The 25,692-nt window shown below is 37.8% G+C and overlaps 1 protein-coding gene and 1 long non-coding RNA gene across 2 annotated transcripts in view; both read right to left on the minus strand.

Annotated features, from left to right (window-relative positions):
• The window catches only part of LOC128506995 (sialoadhesin-like), a 444,701-nt gene that overhangs the window by 182,698 nt on the left and 236,311 nt on the right, over positions 1 to 25,692 (minus strand). The window lies entirely within an intron of this gene.
• On the minus strand, positions 6,802 to 8,216 carry LOC128506533 (uncharacterized). Its single transcript, XR_008355728.1, has 3 exons — positions 8,009 to 8,216; positions 7,818 to 7,917; positions 6,802 to 6,994 (listed from the first exon to the last, which is right to left on the minus strand). It is a non-coding gene; the product is annotated as an uncharacterized LOC128506533 (long non-coding RNA).

The raw sequence follows: 25,692 nt of genomic DNA on the forward strand, positions 1-25,692 counted from the left end.
CATTCTTTCACCTCAGAAATATTGCCAAGATAAGAAATATATTGTCACCAAATAATGCAGAAAAACTAGTTCATGCGTTTATCACGTCTAGGTTGGATTATTGTAACGCCTTACTGTCTGGTTGTTCAACTAGGTGCTTAAACAAGCTTCAATTAGTCCAGAATGCAGCAGCGAGAGTCCTCACTCGAACCAGAAGATACGAGCACATCACTCCTATCTTATCCACATTGCATTGGCTTCCTGTGAAATTTCAAATCGATTTTAAAATACTACTCTTGACGTATTAAGCATAAAATGGTCTCGCGCCGCAGTACCTGAGTGAACTGCTAGTGTCTTACAATCCGCCATGCTTACTTCGATCAAAGGATGCAGGCTGCTTGTCAGTACTGTGTATTATGAGCCCCGAAGTTATGGAATAGTCTTCCAAATAGTGTTCGGGACTCAGACTCAGTCTCAGTGTTTAAGTCCAGGCTAAAAACCTATTTATTTAGCCAAGCATTTTTCTAAATAGATTAGCCTGAGGTAAAGGAGCAGATCTGGGGGACTCATGGACGTAGAGTATTATGGTGAACTGGTATGTTTAGATGCTGTCTTCCTCACTCTCATTGATCACACAGGTTTGTTGACGGTGAGTTGATTTACATCTCAGGGAGCCCTCTTGTCTGTGTTTCCTTCTGGCTCTCCCTTTTTAGTTATGCTGTCATAGTTAGTCCTGCCGAAGTCTCTGCTTGCAATCTGCACTAAATATACATTCACCCTACACTCATAAAAATAACTTTTTGAATGAACGTAATTAAATTATGGAAAGAATTTCCACCTGATTTAATGGCTTTCTTTCAACATTAAGCAATTTTGTTGGCCCAACTTAACGTTCTTAGGTTCAGTCAAATTAATTTTATTAGGTTCATTTAACTTGTTTACTACCGCTGCGTCCAACATAATTTAATACTGTTAACATAAATGAATAGCGTTGGTACAACACATTTTTCAGTTGTAAATTAAGTTGATCTAACTCAAGTAAATTTAAATTTCAAGCCCTGGTCAACAGAATTCTGTGAAGGAAAGAAGCATAAGACAAACGGGATAAAACAGAGATTTTTATTTTACACCAGCAGCAACTTACAAATGAAGTCTCAATTTGAAAAAATGTACAAAACATAAAACACCACAAATAAGTATTAATCATAGAAAAACAATTTAACACCAACATAAAGTTTTGTACTTTATAACTGTGCGTTATGACTTTTAAATATGACCGTTAGAGACGGTTGGTCAAGTAACTCCTGAAGTCAGATGCAGACAGGACACTTTCACTCACAAACTCCTGTGGAAAAATACAGAGATAGATTCTATTAAAATTCATGATACTTAATTTAGCAAATAAACAATATTTATACTTTCTTCTTCTCGCTTCACAACTCATGAGAACAGACCGAAACCAGAACCGAACCGCAGATTAAGCACGCGCATATAACCCTCGGTATTTTAAGTGTGATTAAAAAATACAAGAAATAGCTTAAACCAAAATAACGTGACTAAACATCGCTAAACAGAAGGTGACATTTATGTTCAGTATTTCGTTTCTATTTAGAAAGAATTAATTCCTGCTTACCTTTTCCACACGCCCGCCAAACGTTTGTCTTCTCAACACGCTGTGTTCTCTTCTCGCGATGTCTTCTCGCGAGATTTCCGGTTTTGCTATTTCCGGTTTTCATAGTGACAAGATCTCTTTGGTTTATCTCAACATGATTAAATCCAATACATGTTAAGTTGTTGAATTTCATGTAAATAAAACAATATTTATTCATGTTCATCTTAGAAACATGAAATTATTATGTACAAAACACATATTACATTTTAGTAGATGTAACAGGTAGCCATGTTCATTTTTTTGAGTGTATACATTGTTCGACTGTGACCATACCTAGTTGCCATCTCTCCATCTCTTTTGCTCTCTCCTCTTCTGCTCTCTCTCCTCTCTCTCTCCCTCTCTCCTAGTTCCTCTACTTATCTCTCTGTCGAGCTATACATGTCGCTCCTGAGCTGCCAGTGATCCAGACCTCCTCTGCCCTCTGCACCTGTCTAACTCGTCCTGTAGTCCTGCTTCTGGTTGGAGATCTCATAACATGGATACCCTGTGTGCCTGGGATGCGTATGGTGTCTGGAGATGGCTCCACTTTTCCATGAAGGTGGTCCTGTCCTCGACTGATGTAGACAGTTGTTCTCTGAGGACCTGTGACTTCAGTCGCTCAATAGTTCAGGACTGGAATTTCTTATCACTCATATCATTTTGATTCATACACATTCACATTTCATACAAACTTAATTCTCTTGATTGTGTAAAGCTGCTTTGTGACAATGTAAATTGTTAAAAGCGCTATACAAATAAAATTGAATTGAAAATTGAATTAATGGAAGAACAGGGAGAAACTCCTGCTAGTTAAATTTGACCAAATTGTGTCTTCAGTGTCCTAAAAAAGTATTGATGATGATGTCCAGAAATGATAATCATGTCCAGAAGCAAGTGTAAAAGCAGCAGGGATGAAGCTGGTCCTGCTAAGGAGCACAAAAAAATAATGAAACAAAAGTGAAAATAATTGAGGAGGTAAAAAGATGGTAGACGTTGCTCATTCTTTTAACATGAATTGATCAACCATTGGCAAAATTCTAAAGAACAAGGACAAGATCATGGAACTTCTTAGTCTTATACTGTGTATAACCAATTGTGTTAGTATCTTAGCACTGGTATTCACATCTAATATTCACAATTAACAAGAATTATTAATACATTAAACTCAACAGCTGAGTGGAACAGTGCAGACCTGCTGGCAGCAGAATAAAATACACACACTGCTATTAAATGCTTAAAGCTGCTTCAAATGCCTGTAAGTTGCTTATGTTGCTGGTGTAATGGAGCAGTTCAGTTTCTGCACTTCAGTGAGAAGCTTGCTCTACTCATTAGACTTGAGAGGAAGGAGGAGAACATGATGGTTCTGCTAAAGCCCTTAGAGTTTATTATAAACAAAGCACACACCTGATGGACATTTCTGTAATGACTCACCTGACAGACAGGTTCATCTGCCTTTTTCTTCTGTCTCTTCCATCTGCTCACACAAAGTCAAATATTATAAAGTGTTTATTCTGAGCCTGGCAGTAGTACTGTCCACTCTGTAGAGCTCTGTAACTCTGTCCAAATCCTACAGCTGAGGATTTATTGACCTTAAACCAGGTGTAGTTCTCCACAGGTGGGTTAGCATCACTGCTGCAGGTCAGAGTCACTGAACTGTCCTCCACTATCTCACCAGAGGGACTAATGGACACTGAGACATTATTTGGAGCCTCTAGAGATTTATAGTCATGATTAGTGTTTTCCTTGATTTTTTTTTTTATATACAAAACAAATAAATACATAAATCTCACATCTGACTCTGAGGGTTTGACCAGGAGAGGGGAGATGTTCATATCCTCTTACAGCACAGCTATAACTGCCTGCATCCTCACTGCTGACTGATCACCTGAAGATCTTAAACACAGAGAGACACATTACATCAGGAAAACTGTAATGAAAAAAAAAAAACTGTTTACTTTAAAAACTCAAAATCTTTTTGTATCTTATAATATACAATAAACTTATAATATTTTGTATCTGATAATAAGTTGAGTTTAATGTTCCAATAACCTTCTTAACTGGCATAAAGCAGTATGAATGTTTCAGACACTTTCAATGATCAAATATAATCCTCTGAAACCTATTTCAATAAAAAAAGTTATTATTTGTGTGTGATATTCAAATCTTCAATAGGAAGATAAAAACTCATGCACCTGTGTAAAAAGGGAGGAGTTTATGGCCTGATTGATATACAGTGGCCCTAAAATTGACTTTAATAAAAGTGTCCACATATGTTTTTGAGGAAAATTTATATACTGTTGTCACAGTGTGTGTCTGTGATGGATGTGCTCCCAAATCTACTATCCCTCCTCGCTCACTCCCGAGGCATCCTAGATCGGGCCAGCTGGCGATAATCAGCGTTAATAGGATTTTGGGCTCCGCATTATAAAAGCATGGCGCGAAATTTAGTCCGGGGCCCGGAAAGTATGTGATGCGGTGGAGCACGAGAGAGTGGCACACGAGTGGAGCAATGTGACGTACCCCAGGGACTTTAACTAAGGAGACTGGAATTTCGCCCTTTTGATTCCTGCGCTGATGACAGCGCAAGGAAGAACTGTGCGAGCTTCCGCGGCACCTTCACTCCCACGCCGAGCCCGCCTTCACGTCCCCGCCATGAGCAGGACAGCATTAAGGCTTCCAATCCCAGCCGGGAAAGCTGCCCAGCCAATAGACGTCAGCAAGGACTCCGGTCTGAGGCCGCGCCCACAGAGAGCTGGGAGGGACCAGGCTGGCCATCGACAGCTGGAGAAACGCCGTCACGAGGGAGCATGCAGGAGCGCTGCCTCTGCGTGGGTGCTTGAGCACCCGCCCCTTTCCTCCAGGATGCCTCAAGTGCCCTTTTCTTGTTTTTTTTTAAATATGTATGTGCGTATGGAGCCCTGTCTTTGCCCCTCAACAATAAAACGTAACTATTAATCTTAATTTTGCTAAATAAAAGGATCTGGCTTGCATCAGTCACATGACTGCCCTTAACCAATGCTCGCCCTTGAGAGCAGAGCGTGCTCGTTACGAGCCGGGTACGAGCTTGCAAAGTGCACGCGCATTTTCTGCAGGCTGGGTGGTGCGGAGCTGAAGGAGAAGCAGGCAAATTAATTGGAAGGTGCAGACTGCAACAAAAACAGTAAAAAGGGTGTACAGCGCACACTATAATCCTGTCCTATAGTACACTGTCCTTTTATGAACTGCACAAGTAGTGGTGGTCATTAACTGCTAGCTAACTGGCTAAGGGTGTTACAGGGGGGTCTGTAGCTCTGTCCACCGTTTTAGGGAACATGTTTTGTTTCAAAGTAAGTTACAGGACTTTTCCCTTCTTTTCTGGAGGGCTTTTATTTCACTAAAAACAATCTAATATGGATATCCACATAATTATGGCTTATTTTATTTATGATATTTAAAAGAAACCAGTTTTTAAAGAAAATATATTAAGTAACAGATGATATTAGGTTTATATTTCAAATTAGGTATAATGCTGATTTTACAGCAGTAAAATGATTGTATCTCTACAGTTTAAACATATAATAAGCACTGCATGTACATGTTTGTGTGTTTTATGTGTATAGATTATTTTAAATTATGACTAATAATATAAAAAATATTCCAGACATGCCTCGTAAGGAGGGGAGGAAGAAACAGCTACAAAAGGAGCTGTGTGAGGCTGCTAAAGGCAGTAATCCCTCACCAGCAACATTGTACGCCATCAGGTAAAACATAGGCTACATTTGCTTTGCATTGTCCCCACCTATTGACAGTCATACAGTGTGATGCAATTCCATATTAGATTCGTCATGAATGTGAGTTGTTGTTGTTATTCAGCCTGTTCTATCTTTTTTAACTTTGAGCACCCGCCCCATTAAACGCCTCTGCACGGCCCTGTTGTTGTGCTAAACCCAAGATGGCGGCGTCCGCGAAGCCGTATGGTTCATATAAATTTTTTTCATTAGACAAAACATTAGCTCTTTTCATATTTTGCCTGAGGTGGCTATTTAAAAAAAGTTTACCAGTTCCGCGCTACAACAAGATAGTGACAATTTGCGTGTTGTGCTGTAGCGATGTCGTCCTGGTAAGTATGTGCATTCCTACCAGGAGCGGAAGGTGCTGCGGATTTCTGTGACAACTATGATTATATATGCGGTGGTTATTAAAGGTCGTTATCCTGAGCACCATAAAACACTGAATTAGCTTACAGCTTTACTTCTTTTGTCTGGAACTCTGGGTTAGAGAATAAAACAATACTTTACCACTGGAAGAAAACTGTGTGCAAGATTTGGACACAGGGGTGGGTTCGGAATTTAGTGTTTAAAGTCAAACAAGCTTTAAACATTGTGTATATGTGGCATGGGGTGATGCTGAGTGTGTTGTGTGTTTTACTTCTTCATTTGAGGAACTTGCTTCATCTTCTCACGCATATGAAAAAAATATTTTGATGACATGATTAATTGGTCCTTGCACAACGGCTGCTATGTGTATTATAATTTTGTTTTACTTTTAAGTAAGTGTGTTATTAACTCCACACTTTCTGTAAAAATAAATGTTAAAGAGAACAGGAAAATGTTTTATACTCTCCATAATACAAACTAACTATGCATTCTTATCCTGCATTGGATTTACTTTTTTATTTAAAAGGCTGCTGGTGCTTTAAATGCAACAATCTGTAGAAAATTCACCTGTGTTATTCACTGATTTTGAGTTTTGAATGCAGAATGTCCATCAATGTTTGGTTTGGATTAATTTTATGTTTTTAGAAGCTGCAGTTCCTCTGAATCCATGCACATTATTCCTGTTTATGCACTAGGATGTATCTTCATTACTTTTATCTGAATCAAAATAAATTAAAAAAACACACAAAAGTAACTAGTGGTGTCATCACAAAAAAGCTAACACTTATAAGAAAACAAGACAACTGATTCTGCTTAGTTAAAGTTGCCTGAACGTCGTGCACACACACACACGCACACATACGCGCACACACACACGTGCACACACACACACACGCACAGTGTATACACACACACACACACACACACACACACAGTGCACACACACACATACAGTACACACACAATGGCAGGGATAAGGATTAAGAGTTTATTATTAAGTCCTTTAATAATCAGTGAAAGGTTTACAGGGGAGAATAATGTGGGAGTAAAAAAGGACAGAATGTTTAGGTCTTGGGCTTTTGGCAGTGGTTATGACTCAACAGTGATGATCAGCAGTCACTGCTGGCTGAAGTTTCAGACATTAGAGCTCAGGAGGCAGTCATGGTTCTACAGTGGCCTCTTCTTGGCAAGTCACTCAGTGGTGGAGAATCTCAGGAACAGTCAGAAACTGTGGCAGGAAAGAGACGGAGAGAGATATCTGAATTAATAGCAGCATCTAAGACCTAGTACTCACCATCCTGATGTTCACGTGGCCTTTCATAGATGACTAAAATATGTAAATTCTGTGTGAAGCTGTACAGTCCACGTCTGAGTAAAATCAACTCAAACAAATGAGTCACAGCAGGAGGTGGTCATAAAGAGAGACGAAGAAGATGAGAAAAAAAAGATGCCTAATTACTGTACACACACACAAACACACACACACACACGCAATGATCTCATTGATGTCACTACATCAGTACATACATTATAAACAATATATATTTACTAATTCCTTTAAGAAATAAGAATGAGATTTAATAATGAAATTTAATAATCCAAAGGAAATATAATTTGACATGATTTTTATAATACTATTAATAAATTAATATTATCTATACAAGTATCTATATAATTTTAATAAACCAGCAAAGTAATATTACAACAAACTGTGAATGGAAACTAACAGCAGGATCCTAATTAAGCATTACAACATTAATTGTCCAAAATATTCTGAGTTATTTATTTATTTTAAACATGTCATGATGGTGTCTTTATCCAGCAAATGTCCATGAGATGAAGATCAAAATCTAAATTTTTTTTTTTTAGATTTTTCTGACAAATCATACACAATGTACAAGGATTTTGTGGATGTGGCCTGAGATTGGTGGTCCTTAAACACCTAATGTGACAATCTAACCAGCAGATACAGATAAAGCACAATTCTTCAGTCTGTCTGAGTTCTTGTAAAGCACTGCTGAAATCACACAACCAGTGTCACAGCAGTGTACCAGTGTAGCAGGTGGAAATTGTGCTGACGTTGATTCATGGGTGAATGGTGTTTATTTCAGACTGCTGTAGATCACACTGGGATCCTCTGCACTGTCAGACCTACAGGAAGAGAGTAAATGTTCACAATTAGATCCATCAGAAGATCATTTCAGCTCTGTTTAAGTAACAGAAACAGACCCACTCCTCTCACCTGTAGTCAGCACCGGCACAAGTAAATCTGACACTAGCGTACTGAACCTCCTCCTCCTCAGAGGCAGAAGCTTTCAAGGCAGATCTCTCTGCAGTGTTCCTGGAGTCAGTCACACTCTTGCGTTCTACACTGGCATACAGAACTTTATCTTGTTTGCTCGAGGCTGAATCAGATGGAGGGTTGATTGGATTTGCTGCTGTGTTGGTACTGAAATCATCCTGAAGTGGGAGAGCACGACATTACAGGAGTGAATATCTATATCATGGCTGGTGATTGGTCAGAAGGTGTTAATTACTTATAACAGCAGCTCTGACAGCAATGCAAGTGGAAATCACAGGTTTATATTAATGTGGTGATTCTAGTACGTCATTATTTCTGTCGTATCAGCTCTTTTACAGAGTCATCTGCCGCAGACACACCACAATCAGAAAAATACAAATGTTAAGCGGCCAATTTTTATCGGAGGCTGATTGATCTGAGCATCGTAATTAAAAAAAAAAAAACACTTTAGGACAGAGGACGCTGCACAGTATAGAATATAAGTATATTACTTTAAATTTTTTGGTTTGTACTAGTATAATATAAAACAGAAGCTGGTGAGGAAATGGCAGTTTATTGCTGCTATAACATAAGAAGCATCAGAACTTGTTTCCCAGGTGTTTTACAACATTAAATATAATTGGAAGCAGACAAAAGTTTGAAGTGTGTGTGGCAGCAGGAGCGAGGTCAAGTTTATTTATTAAAGACTTTTTTGTGTTCAGAGGAGAGAAACTTATGAACAAGCAAGAACAGAGCTTGGAAATTAGCAACTGTGTGTCACGTAGTGCAGGTTTGCAAAGGATATTGCTGCCGGTCTCAATCAGGAGGAATGTGCGACACTTGCCCAGATAGCACAGGTACGTCGTGAAGACGTCTGCTAAAGAGCGTATCGACTGGTAAACATCGCATTCGTTTTTTTTATAGTCATATTTTGATTGTCTGTAGATTGCCTGTTAGAGCTGTAAAATGATCGTCTTTACATCTACAGTGGCTTGCAAAAGTGTTTGGCCCTTTTAAACTTTTCCACTTTTTTTTACATTACAGCCACAAACATAAATCAATTTCACTGTGAGACGCCTAAGACAGGGCTACAGGGAGACAGAAAGGACAGCTGATCATCTTCGCAGTGGAAGACCACGTGTAACGACACCAGCACAGGATCGGTACATCCGAATATCACACCTGCGTGACAGGTACAGGATGGCCACAACAACTGCCCGAGTCACACCAGGAACACACAATCCCTCCATCAGTGCTCAGACTGTCTGCAATAGGCAGTCCATGAGGAGGAGATGCACTGCAGTACTTCAAGCAGCTGGTGGCCACACCAGATACTGACTGGTACTTTTGATTTTGAGCCTCCCTTCATTCAGGGACACATTGGGAAACATTTTTAGTTTATGTCTTATGGTGTTGACTCTTTTAGTGTTCATACAAATATTTACACATTAAGTTTACTGAAAGTAAAAACAGTTGAAAGTCAGAGGACGTTTCTTTTTTTGCTGAGTATATATATAAATAATCTGGAAATAGAGTGGAGAAACACCAAAGGAGAATCAACCAGAAGGTGGCAGTAGTGCAACACTTACGGATGCAAGCCGCCGTTAAACTCCAAAGAAGAAGAAGATGAAGAACAGTTTGTTGAGAAGATAAACGTTTGGCGGGCGTGTGGAAAAGGTAAGCAGGAATTAATTCCCGTCACCTGCTGTTTAGCGATGTTTAGTCACCTTATTTTGGTTTAAGTTATTTCTAGTATTTTTAATCACACTTAAAATACCGACGGTTATATGCGCGTGCTTAATCTGCGGTTCGGTTCTGGTTTCGGTCTGTTCTCATGAGTTGTGAAGTGAGAGGAACAAAGTATAAATATTGTTCATTTGCTAATTTAAGTATCATGAATTTTAATTGTATCTATCTCTGTATTTTTCCACAGGAGTTTGTGAGTGAAAGTGTCCTGTCTGCATCTGACTTCAGGAGTTTCCTGACCAACCGTCTCTAACGGTCATATTTAAAAGTCATAACGTACAGTTATAAAGTACAAAACGTTTCTGTTAGTGTTTAATTTTGTTTTCTATAATTAATACTTATTTGTGGTGTTTTATGTTTTGTACATCTTTTCAAATTGAGTCCTCATTTGTAAGTTGCTGCTGGTGTAAAACAGTGTTTTTGTTACATATAAAATAAAAATCTCGGTTTTATCCCGTTTGCCTTTCTTCCTTCACAGAATTCTGTTGACCAGGGTTAATTATAATTAACCGAGGGTATTTAATTAAAATGATGGGAGGGGGGTGTTTTAATAAAACGACGTCTATCCGACTTGAATCAGACATTTAGCAGTTGTATGAATATCTGATTAACATCGTCTAAAGAGCGGATCAGGGACGTTTTAATAAATTTATGTCTTAAAAACATAGGCTAAGCGTCGTTCTAACATCGGGCACGGAAGTCTCGGCGATGTCTGGCAGATGAAAAAGATGACATCGCATAGACGTCTCCGCGACGTGTGTGTGCTATCTGGGTGGGAACTGGCCACGCCCACCTGTCGACCCATGATCGCCTGCGACTCAATTCCACACTCCGTTTCTGTGCTTCCGTTTTGCCGCCTCATTTATCGGCTCGAGCGCACCTGTTCCCCATCTCATTCATCCCTCTGCCCTATTTAACTCACTCACAAACAAACACTTATTGTCAGATTATTGTCTGCTCTCATGCCCAGTTTTCCAGCGTTTATTTCTGCCTTGACCTTCAGATCTCGATCACGTTTTAAATGATTGTTTTCTTCATTCTCTGGATATCGACCTTTGCTCTCTTTTTCTGACCACGATTCTGGATCACGATTCTTCACTTCTGCATTCTCTCCTTAAGACTCGCGCTGTGTCTCCACATCAGTCGACAGGAGCGTTCATTCACAAAATAATCAGCATGTTGTACATCACAGAATATCCCTCACGCGCTCTGCGCTTGGATCTACCTCGCCTGCACAGATCGTGACAAGAACAAGCTGCTCTGGTATAGTGGGAAAGAAAAAAGACAAATGAAATAATAAAGAAAATAAAAGGGAAAAGAGAAAGAAAAGAACACAGGAGTAACATACAGAGAAACAGTAACAGCAAACTACCTGAAACAGTGTTTATAAACAGACAGTGTAATAAAACAGGATGAGCTGCAGGTGAAGGTCATTAGGACCATGAAACTAGTGGAGTACAAGCTGGGGAATGTAGTATAGACCAAGTTTTAATAGAAGAGTCTAACAAATCACAAAAGACACAAACAACAGAAGCTGGGGACAAATACTGAAGGATCATGACATTGTGTAACAGAAATAAACCACTTGGGTACATTTTGTTACAGGAAATTAATAACTGTTGGGGTGGAAACTGTGACTCACTTACACATTGGTGATTATTTGACTATAATACAAACACAATAAAGTGTTTAAATAACAAATACTGTATACTGTACAAATACAGTACAAATACAGTATAAATACAGTATAAAGATCAACAATAATCTGTACATTTATTTACCTGTTTTAAACTTTGATCCTCTGCTGAACCAGTTATTTTCTTTTTCCTTTAAATGAAATGAAAATGAATTAAAAAATTAAATTAGATATAATGTAATGCTTTTATTAATCTTGTTGCAGAAAAACTAAGCATGATCAATTTAGTCAAAATGATGCGCTCCCCTGAACATCACATTTATGTTCTTCCCCAAACTCTAACCACAAAGTCTAAAGCACACAGTTCTATAGAATGACTCTGTGCCCTGTTACAGTTTCCCTCCACTCGCTCTAAGAGACTCGAGCCTGTTCCAGCATGACGATACCCCTGTGAGATCCACAGAGCCCTGACTGAACTCAACTCCACTGAACACACATGTGACCTCACTAGTACTCTTGTAGCTGAATAAATACAAATTCCCACAGACACATTTTAATATCTAGTATAAAGTCTTTAGAGAAAAGTGGAGCTTATGGTGAGAGGAAAAGGGGAATTATGGAATAGAAAGGAGATGTTGATCAAATAATTTTTGACCACTACTATGTAGACTTCTAGTGACCATGTAATGTGCTTAAGACCAGGTTAAACCAAGGATGATTAACACTAAAAGTCCTGACTATAACCTGACTTTGATTTTATATTGATATGTAAGAATTATATATTTTCTTACCTTATAAAAAAGAAGGTGGAAATCAAACAAACACACACAAGCACAATGACGCCAACACCTACATACACAACTACCCTTTGAATCACTGTGTGAACAAAAAGGTGATAATGAATCAGTGTTAAATATTCATGACATTTGATATTAAAGTAAATTTGAATTATAGATCTACATCATTGCTCTCACCATTTAAATTGATGGACACAGTAGCTGATCTCACAGAGCCGTGTTTACTACTTTATGTTAAGTCTGTATGTGTTTGTATCGTTTTCTTTACAGTGTCAACATGTGATTCTGAATAGATTTGTTATGCCTTAATAGATAAAGTTACATGTGTCCTCATTTTTTATTCTTTTTTTATGATTATTTGTAATAATCTCCTGAGATGTCAATCACAATTAATGTAGTTTATAGTTGATGTTGTTTTTACTTTCTTTAATTACACCTGGAATTTAACATTTATTCCTGTACAATATATAAGTGTAAAGTAAATAAATCTCACATCTGACTCTGAGTGTGTGAGCAGGAGAGGGGAGATGTTCATATCCTCTTACAGCACAGCTATAACTGCCTGCATCCTCACTGCTGACCGACTGCAGGTGGACTTTATTGCTCTTGATGGTGTTTGTAGTTAAATCACGGCTGTTTTTGTACCAGATGAATGTTGGATCAGTCAGACTGCAGGTGGTTTTACAGGTCAGAATGGCTGATTGTCCCTCTGTCACTTCTGTAGGAGCGATCACCTGAAGATCTTAAACACAGAGAGACACATTACATCAGGAAAACTGTACTGAGGCCAATAAAGTCTCTACTCTTTTAAAATGTTTTTCTATCTAGTTATAATATTTTTAGTATTTTTCTAGTAACCTTTTCAACTCTAGAGTCTAATTATTTTGAGCCAGGTACTTATCGCTTGATTTATTATAGTAACACGTTAGTGTCAGGGTGATTTTACACCCACAGCATTTGGTGTGCACCAAACGCGCCAAGGTTTGGTCCCTTGGTTCGGTTCGTTTGCGTTGATGTAAATGAAATCTCTGTACTTTGGTGCGCACCAAATCAATCAATTCGAGACCTGCCTGAAGGGGTGGTCTCAGACCGCTTTATCCGCTTTACTTTGGTACGGTTCGTCTGTTGTGAAAGCAACCAAACCAAATCGAAAGCCAAGACGAAATTGTATAGTTTAGTGCACTTTGGGTAAAATTCTTTTCACCTCCGTTTGACTCTATTAAATTTTTCAAGCTATCGACTCGCAATGAAATCAAACCGCGAAGAAATGTGGAGTGCCGAAGAAATTAAGTGCCTCATAGATATATGGTCGGATGAGCATATCCAAAACCAACTGTCCATAACACATAAAAACAGCTGCATTTACGTGCTGTTCAGTAAGCAACTAAGGGAGAAAGGCTATCCTCGGACAGTTAAACAATGCCGTATCTGCAGGAAGATCGCTGGCTAATAACAAAATGATCATTCAGGAGGAGGACACGTCTCTTCTCCCTGAGGTGGCACGCAATGCGCTGTCGGCGAGATGAATAAACCAGGAAGCTGGTTTGGAGTCGCAGCCGGGGAATTGTGTCGAAATTAATTATCTGAAAATAATGATTTGCACGTACAATGTACTGCGCGAGGATCAGCGCCATGAACGCAAAGCAAAGCTGTTCCTTCATGATTATTGAAAGTTATGCGATTTTCTGAAAATAGTCTCTTTCCGGTGCCGTTGGGCTTCATGGTCTGTTTTGGTTCTTTTAGAACTCTGCATATGTGAACGCAAATCGTACCCACGTCTGTTTACTAAATTGTAACATTTTTCTGACTGGTGCGGACTAAAGCAATCGAACTATAGGTGTGAAAGCACCCTCAGTGTCTCATGCTTCTTGCTTGTGTTCATATGTGTCCCAGTTTGTGTCCCTGATTAGGAATATTATTTAAATGCCCATGTTTAGTTTATCTTTGTTCTGGTTTACTGTTGGATTTATTTGTGTTTGTTTATTTTCACTTTAATAAATGTCTACATCTGTACTTACACAGTGCCTGAGACCCCCATATGTGACAGTTAGAGATCTTCATTAATCTGGTACAAAACTCTGACCCTCCTGTATCTAAAGAGAGATTATGGCCTGAGTGATAAATGTAGAGAAGAAGATGATTTTATTTACCTGTAACAGTGAGAGTAACTCCAGGTTGACCCACCCATCTTTCTTTGTCTACATTTGTTCTGATTCTGAAGAAGTACACATTTTCATCTGTTTTTTTCACGTCACTCAGTCTGAGGGAGAAGTGTTTCTGTTCATCTCCTAAATACTCCACTCTGCCTGAGTAACCTGGTTTATTATGCATATCAGTAAAATCGTTATTCTTAAATGGGTTTATTAACCAGACTGTCTCTGTCACTGTAAGACCTGGTGGGTGTGTGTACGAGCTGTTCATAAACACTGTAGATCCTTTTAAAGCACAGAGATGTTCCTGGCTGTATGTCACATTCCATTCATTCCCAAGAGCTTCTGAAACATGACACATGAAAGAGGTTATTAGAGGTCATTATCTTGAGCCCCATAAAACACTGAGTTAGTTACAGCTTCACTTCTCTCCTCTGGAACTCTGGGTTGGCTCAAAATGTGCAAATAAGCACATTTGTGTATATATATATATATATATATATATATATATATATATATATATATATATATAGGGTAAAAATAAAACAAATTAACAGGCACTTTACCTTTGAAAAAAGTAAAAATAAATCCTTACAGATTAGAGGTTCCGTTTAGGCGCGCAGGCGCTGTGTATGTGTGTGTGTGTATGTGTGTGAAGCTAAAGTAAGAGGAGAGGGGGAATGAGACGCCGCCTCTCCCGCTTCTCATCTTACACAGAAACCCTTTCTCCTCCCTTATGTGTGTGAGTGTGTGTGTGTGTGTGTGTGTGTGTGTGTGTGTCAGACAAAAGTAACCTTTCCGTGTGTAAGTACAGACATAATATGGACATTTAGTCACTAAATCTAATTACAGCACTTTGTTAGATATTAATATAGAAATGCCAGGAATTAAAAGTAAACTGTCGTCCACTGATCAGATATTTTATAAACTGTTCAGATCAAAACAGGTGTTAGTGACACACTGCTATACAACTACAGATTTATACATACGTATACAGTGTCTGTGTGTGTGTGTGTGTGTGTGTGTGTGTGTGTGTGTGTATGTGTGTGTGTGTGTGTGTCTGTGTGTGTGTGTGTGTGTGTGTGTGTGTGTGTGTGAATATAAATATAAGACTCACCTTTGATCATGAGGAGGAAGATCAGACAAAGCAGATTCCTGTAAGCCGTTTTAAGGAACATCATTCTTCTATAAAGTTTCTAAATGCAAATAAAACATAAACTTAGATTATAACAAGTAATAACAAAAGTGACTTATTTATACATGACTATGTGAGGAGATTTTATTAATGTAATGAGTCTCCAGTTTCAGCACTTTCTAACAGTTAGAGGTTTTTTATTTCATACATAACAATCAGACTGAATTCTATAAATATTAGGAATAGAAATATTAAATACAGAAATATTAATTAATTACAATAACTAACATTTTATCAGCTACATATAAAACCCTGATGATGAATTCATTAATCCCAGCTCTATTCACTGTAACTACTGCATGGAAATATGAGATCGTCATCCACTGATTTATATATTAATTAAACTGTTGTTATTACAATCTTAAAATAATTTTCAAACACATATCTAAAGAATGTTAAATAGAATACAAAAGTTATGGGAATTTAACAAACTAGGTGTCTGTAAAATACCAAATTATTAGTTTTAAACCTTTTAATCATCTGTTTCTATGTACAGAATGTGATTTATTCTCATAATTAAGAATGTTTGTATTATTTTTAAATGATCCTGAACAGAGACCCCTAGTGGTAGTAAAGTGTAATCACTAGCTGAACAGTTAAACAGTTAGAGTTGAGTAACACACATTATATCCAGTACACATAATAATACACTGATCAGCCATAACATTATGACCACCTGTCTAATATTGAGTAGTTTCTCCTTTTGCCACCATAACAGAGATACACTGTGTGTTCTGACACCTTTATATCACAACCAGCATTAACACTTTCATCAGGTTCATCTGCAGACAAACAAATAAATAATCTGTAAGTTGCTCTGGGTGTTTGTTTAACACGGCACATGTAATTAAATGTGTTCAATTAAATAGACTAGAGTAAATAATCCACTCTGTTCATGTTTATTACACTTTAGTCAGTAACATCACTACTGATGACATTTTATTAAAAAAATCCCACTAAAACATGTTTGAAGATTAAAGTTCAAATCAAGGTCCAATGTAGTGGGCGTGTCACCTGTAAGACTGTCTCTGATTGGCTGTTCATTACAGTTAGCCCACAGTGTTACTTCATGTGGTTCAGTGAAGCTTTTGCACTTAGTTTAAATACATGTGTAGCACGTAGCACACAACGTCTCTCACACACACACGCACACACACACACACACACACTGCCCTAAAGTGATTTTCAGTATGGGCCAATTGTCAAAAGACAGGAACGACTACTGAAGAGAGGGAACGATACTACCGGCTGTTCTTCTGTCATGTGACTCCCATAGACACTATGCAGTGCAACAGATTCAAAAGAACGAACGACTCGGACCAGAAGATATGAGAGTTGGGGGTCTGTTTATTAAAAATGTAACATTCTATTTTTGATTAACGGAACATAATGAACCAAATGGTTTTAAAGAAGATCTGTTTTTTCCCGAAAAACTGAGTCACTAAAATGATTCAAACCTCCCATCACTAGATTACATTCAGCACAAAGCAGAAACTCTCACAGAGGATTAAGTTCACAGAGACACACATACGGGGAAAACTTTTACCCAGCCTTGTAAAACACAAGACAAACACAATAATTAACTTCTAATTTAAACACTTCCATTATAAATCATACACAGGTCTCAAATAACACATTAATACAACTTTTTGCCAGTTATTAAACACTTTAACACTAAATCACTCTTTCCCTCGTCTTATAACCCATTTAGCACTTTTACACATGCTAGCATTAGCCCATCATGCTAACTAGTTCAGTGCATGCAACATGCACGCGGCCTACTCAAAACTGACTCATAATGAATTATTTCTAAATGATATTAAATTAATATATGAACATTCACTCATCAGAGTGACACAGACTGATATAATCAGACCAGTGGATTTCTCACAGCGCTTCAACACTCTGGTATCTGCTACATATAGTGTACACTCCTCTAATCTCTACTCCACTCCTCTAATCTCTATTCCACTCTTCTAATCTCTCCTTCACTCCTCTAATCTCTACCTCACTCTTCTAATCTCTACTTCACTCCTCTAATCTCTACTCCACTCTTCTAATCTCTACTTCACTCCTCTAATCTCTCCTTTACTCCTCTAATCTCTACCTTACTCCTCTAATCTCTCCTTCACTCCTCTAATCTCTACTTCACTCCTCTAATCTCTACTCCACTCCTCTAATCTCTCCTTCACTCCTCTAATCTCTACTACACTCCTCTAATCCCTACTTCACTCCTCTAATCTCTACTCCACTCCTCTAATCTCTACTCCACTCCTCTCTCTCGCTTTACAGTGATAACACTTCAGACTGACACATAAAGTTTAAAAGCTTCACTTTACAAGTGCATTTACTAAACTAATTTTCCCATCACTATATATATCTTCTCATGCTGCGAATGTGCTGCTACCATTGGCTCTTAGAAATGTCTGTTACTAAATGTCTGTTACTAAATGTCTGTTACTAAATGTCTGTTACTAAATGTCTGTTACCCTTTTCTTAGCTTCCTTCAACTCTTGATATACTGACTACATGGGTTACTTGGGTTAAATGTAAAATAAATAACTAAATAAATAAATTATTTCCAAGGACTTCATGGAATATTGCTAAAAAATATGCTTTATTAGAGTAACATTGTTTAACCATGATTTAAGTGGTGCCTGTATTACACATACTGTACTGTATATGACCACAAAAGCCAATGACTTAGTTAATATACTGGTGAGTGATGATACACAGGATTTAGTAAGAAGAGATTTTATAAAAGTGTAAAATAAACGTTTTCCCTTACTGTGTGTAACAGTAGCTACAGTACGCTTGTGTTGTTGTGTGACTTTTTAAGCTGCTCCACAATAAGCAGCACCATGAGCAGACTACTGGATGTTTAAAGGGGAAGCTGATCTGTGGGTGTTATTATGTACATGAATGTGGTTGTGCACAAACAGAGTCATTAGTGTGTGTAAGCTTCATCAGTATCCTTATGTTTACTACTGTAGATGTGTACTGTATGTGTGTGTGTGTGTGTGCTAAATGCTAATGTCCTTATGCATACTGCCTATTTTTACACACAACTTTAGAACTTGTTCTATGCATGCCAGGATAAAAAAAATTCAAATTGATTTAAAGTAATTGATTAATTAATTGATGAATAAAGATTATAATAATTTTACTAATTATCAATTGTAAAACTAGTGCTTAAACACTTTCATTAATTAATAGATTACACTTTCATGAGGTTAAGAAAATACTATAATATGCACTTACAGCAACACAGCAGTGATTATTAATCACAGCCGCTACACTAATGTCACGGTTTATTCCTATTGGCATTTAAAATATTAAATTAAATTCAAATTTACATTCAGAGTTTGCAAAAGTTCAAAAGAAGCCACAATTGTAAGGCATAATTTATCATGAAATCAGTATTATGCTGTATCTGTATAATTCTCAGTATAGACAGACAATTAGTTGACAGAGTTCAGAGAATGTCATCTGATGGTTTATCCTTCTTTAAGAGTTGGCAAAATTCACATACAGTTTATCAACATAAAGTACAACTACATTGAAACAACAACAACCCAGCCTCTGTATGTCCAGAAAAGTCCATGCAATAAAGGAATCTAGTTATGAAAAATAATTAAACATTAATGTTTTCTTACTGTGTCTTCTTGACTTTCACGTCCAGCGACCAAACTGTAACTGAAGAATCGTGTGAGAGGACGAGTGTGAGGTTACAACTCACTGCTGATGTGAACACGTTTCCTCTTTTTTGCTCAATTATCCTTTACTTCTGAACTGAAGAAACAAAAGACAAAGAAACACAAAATATATTTTATAGTGTGAAATTGTGATAGGGATCAGTTCAGTTATCTACACTGTAAAATATGTCCATAAAAATTAAATGGTAAAATACCGTATAAATGCTACAGAATAAAACTGTATTCCACAAAACATGCGATAACGGAAAATTTACAGTGAAAAAACGTAATTAGTTTTACAAGTTCAAGTTCAAGTTCGACATCTTCAACATCTCTCTGAGCAGCGCCGTCGTTCCCACGTGCTTCAAGGCCACCACCATCGTCCCCGTACCCAGGAAGTCTACTGTGTCCTGTCTCAATGACTACCGTCCCGTTGCACTTACACCCACCATCATGAAGTGCTTTGAGCGGCGCGTCATGAGACACATCAAGACTTTCTGACCGGTAGGCCTCAGTCAGTACGGATCGGGAACTGCACCTCCAGCACCACCACACTGAGCACTGGGGCCCCACAAGGCTGTGTGCTCAGTCCCCTGCTGTTCACACCACTGACTCACGACTGTGTAGCAACACACAGTTCGAACCACATCATTAAGTTCGCTGATGACACGACCGTGGTGGGTCTCATTAACAAGAACGACGAGTCAGCGTACAGAGAGGAAGTGCAGAGGCTAACGGACTGGTGTAAAGACAACAACCTGTCTCTAAATGTTGACAAGACAAAGGAGATGGTTGTTGACTTTAGGAGGACACGAGGCGACCATTCTCTGCTGAGCATCAACGGCTCCTCTGTGGGAATCGTCGAAAGCACCAAATTCCTGGGTATCCACCTAGAGAAGGACCTCAGCTGGTCCCTCAACACCAGCTCCCTACACAAGAAAGCCCAACAGCGTCTCTTCTTTCTGAGAAGACTGAGGAAGGCCCAGCTTCCACCACCGATCCAGACCACCTTCTATAGAGGGACTATCGAGAGCATCCTGAGCGGCTGCATCACTGTCTGGTTTGGGAATTGTGCCATATCGGACCGCAAAACCCTACAGCGGAAAGTGAGAACAGCAGAGAAGATCATCGGGGTCTCTTTCCCCTCTATTGAAGACATCTACACCACACGCTGCATCCGCAAGCCACCAGCATTGTGGCTGATCAGACACACCCCTCTCACACACACTTCACACTCCTGCCATCTGGAAAAAGGATATGTTATGTCGTGGTTGCGCACTGTCACTTTGTTGTTGCTCTTGTTTGCACATTTGCATGTGCACTTTATGTTGTCTGTAAAAATGTTATACTTAGCTAATTAGTTTTTGTTAATTTATGTTGTAATTTATGTTAGGTCCCTCTGTCCTGTCTCTGCTAGCCAGCTAACTAGGCCTCTTGGTTAGCTAGTTTAGTGTCTATGTTAATTTATGTTGTAAATTGATGTTGCATGTAGCACCTTGGTCCTGGAGGAACGTTGTTTCGTTTCACTGTGTACTAACTGTATATGGTTGTAATGAGAATTAGTTTTACAGAGTAAAACCTTACATTTAACGGTTAAAAACATATGAAAATACAGTTTATTTCAGTAAAATTAATAATATACTGTATTATCCCTTACAGAAAATAGATGAATTTTACGTTTTTACATATGCAAAAATGTGTTTTTGGAACATCTTTGTGTAAAATGCATGGGATAAACATGATGTTATTATTTTGTTAAAAATTAAACCTGCTTGTGTTGATTTCAGTCAATGCTCTCTAAAAAAAACGTCCCGGAGAAAAGCGTTTCAACATATTTTTGCCTTAAATGTTTTGTAATCAATGTACAAATCAGAAAATAATTTAGTTGAAAAATACTTAGTTGTTATCATAAAATAATGCTTTGTAGTGTTTTAAAGAACAGTGTGGAAAAATTTTATTGGTCAATAATTGTAGTCAAGTGTAAGGTACCAAATACCCAGAAGGCATCTGTTCAAAAGGCCTTGATCTGCTCGCTACAATAAAAATAAAAGGCGCCTGCACGACAAATTGAGGAAGTGACATAAATAGAGCAAGAAACGATAATCAAAAAGTATGTGAGGTGTGAATGACCAGTACACACAGAGTGCAAGAAATAGATGACTGACGAGTGCAAAAAATAGACGTGAGGCGTGACCCAAGAATGACCCGTATACACAGAGTGCAAGAAATAGATGACTGACAAGAAATAGAGGAACTTTACTAAGAAAAATTAGACAAGGCAGGCAGTGATCCAGAATACAAAAAATGAATTTGCATTGCGGTTCCAATAAAAGCTCAGGTCTTCACAGTGGTCAATAGTCTGATTAAGATAACAGGAGCAAACCAAAACATCTCCAAAATAGGGAACGATAAAAACAAGATCTTTTAGGCCTACTCAGACATGAATAAATATAATGGGGAAAGGCCACACCAATCTGAGCTGAACTAAAAAAGCTTATATCTAATGAATATTAAATATTTATTTGACTTAAGGAGGAGCAAACAATTATGTAGGTGTTAAGTGAAGGTATATAAACCATGTAAAACTGGGGAAGTGAGGGGAAGCTTGCTGAATTTTCGTGGGGTGTCTGTTGTCTTCTGGCTGGCCAGTCCAGTGCTGTCCATTTACTTTTGGTTGCAATAAACTTTTTTGCTTTTTCAATACTCAAGTAGTTGTTGGGTTTGTGTTTAAAAAAATGGCATAGTTCACAACAAATTTGCCACGTAATGTGCTTTTTGCACAGCTTGTTGTTTGTACAGTACTATGTTCAATTCAATTCAATTCAATTTTATTTATATAGCGCTTTTAAAAATGGTCATTGTCTCAAAGCAGCTTCACAAAAAATTAAATATATATATATATTTTTTTTAGAAAAGAAAAGTGAAGGAAATATTTGGAAGTGTGTATGTGTGAGAAAAATATGTCTAGATAATAATTAGATGAATGAATGATGAATAAAATGTCTCTGATGAGCAAGCCAAGGGTGACGGCGACAGTGGCAAGGAAAAACTCCCTGAGATGGCAATAGGAAGAAACCTTGAGAGGAACCAGACTCAACAGGGAACCCATCCTCATCTGGGTGATAACAGATAGAAATAACATCATGTGTGTTGTGCAGGTGAAAGTTCAATATAACAAAAGTTGTGGAGATTAACATGAAGTCCAGTTCAGCACAGGGAGTCAGTAGGTTCAGAGGGCAGATGGGGTCTGGATCACTGGAAGCACAGGAGCAGGATGTGTAGCTCCAGCCATCATAAAGCAGAATCCAACTGGAGCTGGTCCTTCTCTGGATGCCTCAGGATCCTCGCAGGGTTGGCCTTTGTCTACTGAAGCTGGCACAATCTCCAGATGCCTCGGGATGGGTAGAAAAATACAGAAAAGATGGAGAGAATTAGCGTAGTTGCCATTCAGGATAGGTGTACTGGAGTATGAGGTTATGGGATGAGTTACGTGTATGCCAGATTGAAGAGATGCATCTTGAGTCTACTTTTGAATTGGGAAACCGTGTCTGCTCCCCGAATACTGTTTGGAAGGCTATTCCAAAGTTTTGTTGCTAAATATGAAAAAGCCCTGCCCCCTTTTGTAGATTTAAAAATTCTGGGAATTACAAAAAGTCCAGAGTTTTGTGATCTTAAGGAGCGTGGTGGATTGTAGTGTATCAGAAGACTGGTTAGATATGTGGGAGTTAAACCATTTAAAGCCTTGTATGTAAGTAGTACTATTTTGTAATTAATTCTAAATTGAACAGGTAGCCTATATTAACAGGGATGATAATATAGGTGTTATATGATCATATTTTCTGGATCTAGTGAGAACCCTGTCGGCTGCATTTTAGACTAACTGTAGCTTGTTTATTGAGGATGCAGGACAACCACCTAGTAATGCATTACAAAAGTCCAGTCTGGAGGACATGAATGCATGAACTAGCTTTTCTGCATCAGATACGGATGGGATACTCCTAAGTTTGGCAATATTTCTAAGATGGAAAAAGGCTGTTTTTGTGATATTGGAAATATGATTTTCAAAAGACAAGTTACTGTCTAATATTACGCCCAGGTCTTTTATTGTTGAGCTAGTAGTAACAGTACATCCTTCTAAACGCAGGCTGAATTGTGAAAGCTGTTGTGTGCTGGTTTTTGGGCCGATGAGTAATATCTCTGTCTTATCTGAATTTAGTAAAAGATAGTTATTGGTCATCCAATCTTTTATGTCCTGGACACACTCGGTTAATATAGACAATTTAGGTATTTCGTCTGGTTTTGTTGAGATGTATAATTGGGTATCATCAGCATAACAATGAAAACTAATCCCATGCCTTCTAATGATGTTTCCCAAGGGAAGCATGTATATTGAGAACAGCAGAGGTCCTAAAACTGACCCTTGTGGGACCCCATATTTCACTGGCATTACATCAGACGGTACTCCATTTAGATCTACAAAATGGCATCGATCAGACAGGTATGATCTAAACCATTTTAATGCAAGTGTAACTATGTAAGTGTGTAACATTTTACCAGTAGGGCTGCCTTCAATTAACAAATAGTGTTGATTGGAAGATTGGATATAAGATATACTGTAACGGTAGGTGGGGGTGTGATTGTGTAGGTGTGCGTGCATTCGTTGGCATAGTACAAGTAACCGTGTACTACAATATACCTAGGTACCGTGGTAATATGTAGTATACAACTACGGTGTGAAAGGAAGTCTCGTGGATACCGCTACCATCATGATACCATAGTACGTCCAGGTATAATGATTGGCATGATAGGTAGGTCTGAACGGGCGAGTGAGAAAATTCCAGCGGAAAATTCCTGTATAACTTCTGCTCTAGGAACTGAAAATTTACTTAGCAGGGCAAGGCTGACAGGTGGAAAAAGTCTAATATCAGGTGGCTGGTGGGGAAATGCATGGTTAGAAAATTAGAATAGGTAGTGATTATTTATGTTTGTGATTTGTATTATGTATGAGGATGTATAAGAATAGTTGTATTGATGGATTATGGAACATGTATGGTTAATAAGTGAGAGAAAGATGGAAAGATAAAGATAGAATATATAGATTGGATATGTATGAATTTAAATATACTCTACTTATTATTTACATATAATTACACATATACATATACATATATACATACATTAACATGCACACATGTTAAATGTAATAGTAGAATAAATTCCTGTCTGTGGTGGCAAATGCAGCTATACCACTCCTGGAACATCTTTTAAGTGGGATCTGGCAGAGTTGGATAGAAGCATTTGCGCACGAAGTCAGAAGTTACATGAGTTTCGGAGGAACGATCTGCAGACATAGTTAAAAATTATATGAGCTCTGGATAATCCAGAGACAAAGACGTGAATGGGTGACAACTGAGGACGACGGTGAAGAGCAAGACAAACATTTACAGTCACCAAGCACTATCCACTCTCTTTCACATGCATGTTAATGATTTGACACCTTATTATTATCAAATTATTCCCTCACACGAGCCTACGTCAGAACAGGATGTTTTTGAAAAATTAGTTGTGTAGAATTTTTCCACTGTTCTCAAAGTAACTAAATAATTTAAAATGGTTGCTAATGGGATAATTGAATAAGAATATTTAGTACACTTCAAGCATATATACTAACGTATAGTGATTAATATATTTAAAATAATATAATAATTAGATTATATTAAAGGTTGTATACCTTTATCACAGCAGTAGCACGCTGATATGTTTCTGGCCAAGTCCAATTACCAAGAAAATATTTACTTCTACTGTATATTACTGTACTGTGAATGTGATACCAGGACACTATAGGGTTTAGGACTGTTTGCAAATGCAAGATGCACTTTCTATTCTGTAACATGTTTTAATGCCACTGCAACACATTCCATCATATTTCATTCCCGAGTTCATCAGATTTAATGTAAGTGTGCGCGCTGTGTGTCGGACACGCGCACGGAGAAGAAAGCCTCTTCTAAATTTAATTTCATTTAATTGTTTTTTTTTTTTACAGTTTATAACTGTCTAATTAGCATATTTATGTTGCTAAGAAAAAGTTCATACCCGTCAAATTCCAGGATTTACATTGTAATATTTACGGTTCATGAACATCTTTACAGTTCAGAACTGTCTAATTTAAAGGTTTATGTTGTAATAAATACAGTTAAAATCAATAATTATTTTACAAAGCAGACAGAAAACTATTTAAACTGAGGAAAAAACTTTATTTTTATTAAAGTTTTATATTTTTATTATTTAAACTGAACATAAGTGAATTTATTCAGCAATTCTGTCAAAGCACTATTTTATCACAAACTGTGAGCTGGGAGCAAGAAGAGATAGAAGTTTCATTGCTAAACATTCAGATTTTACCTTTAAGCAACTAATACTTTTATA

The sequence above is a fragment of the Clarias gariepinus genome, chromosome 18, assembly GCF_024256425.1.
Source record: "Clarias gariepinus isolate MV-2021 ecotype Netherlands chromosome 18, CGAR_prim_01v2, whole genome shotgun sequence".
Classification (NCBI taxonomy): Eukaryota; Metazoa; Chordata; class Actinopteri; order Siluriformes; family Clariidae; genus Clarias; species Clarias gariepinus.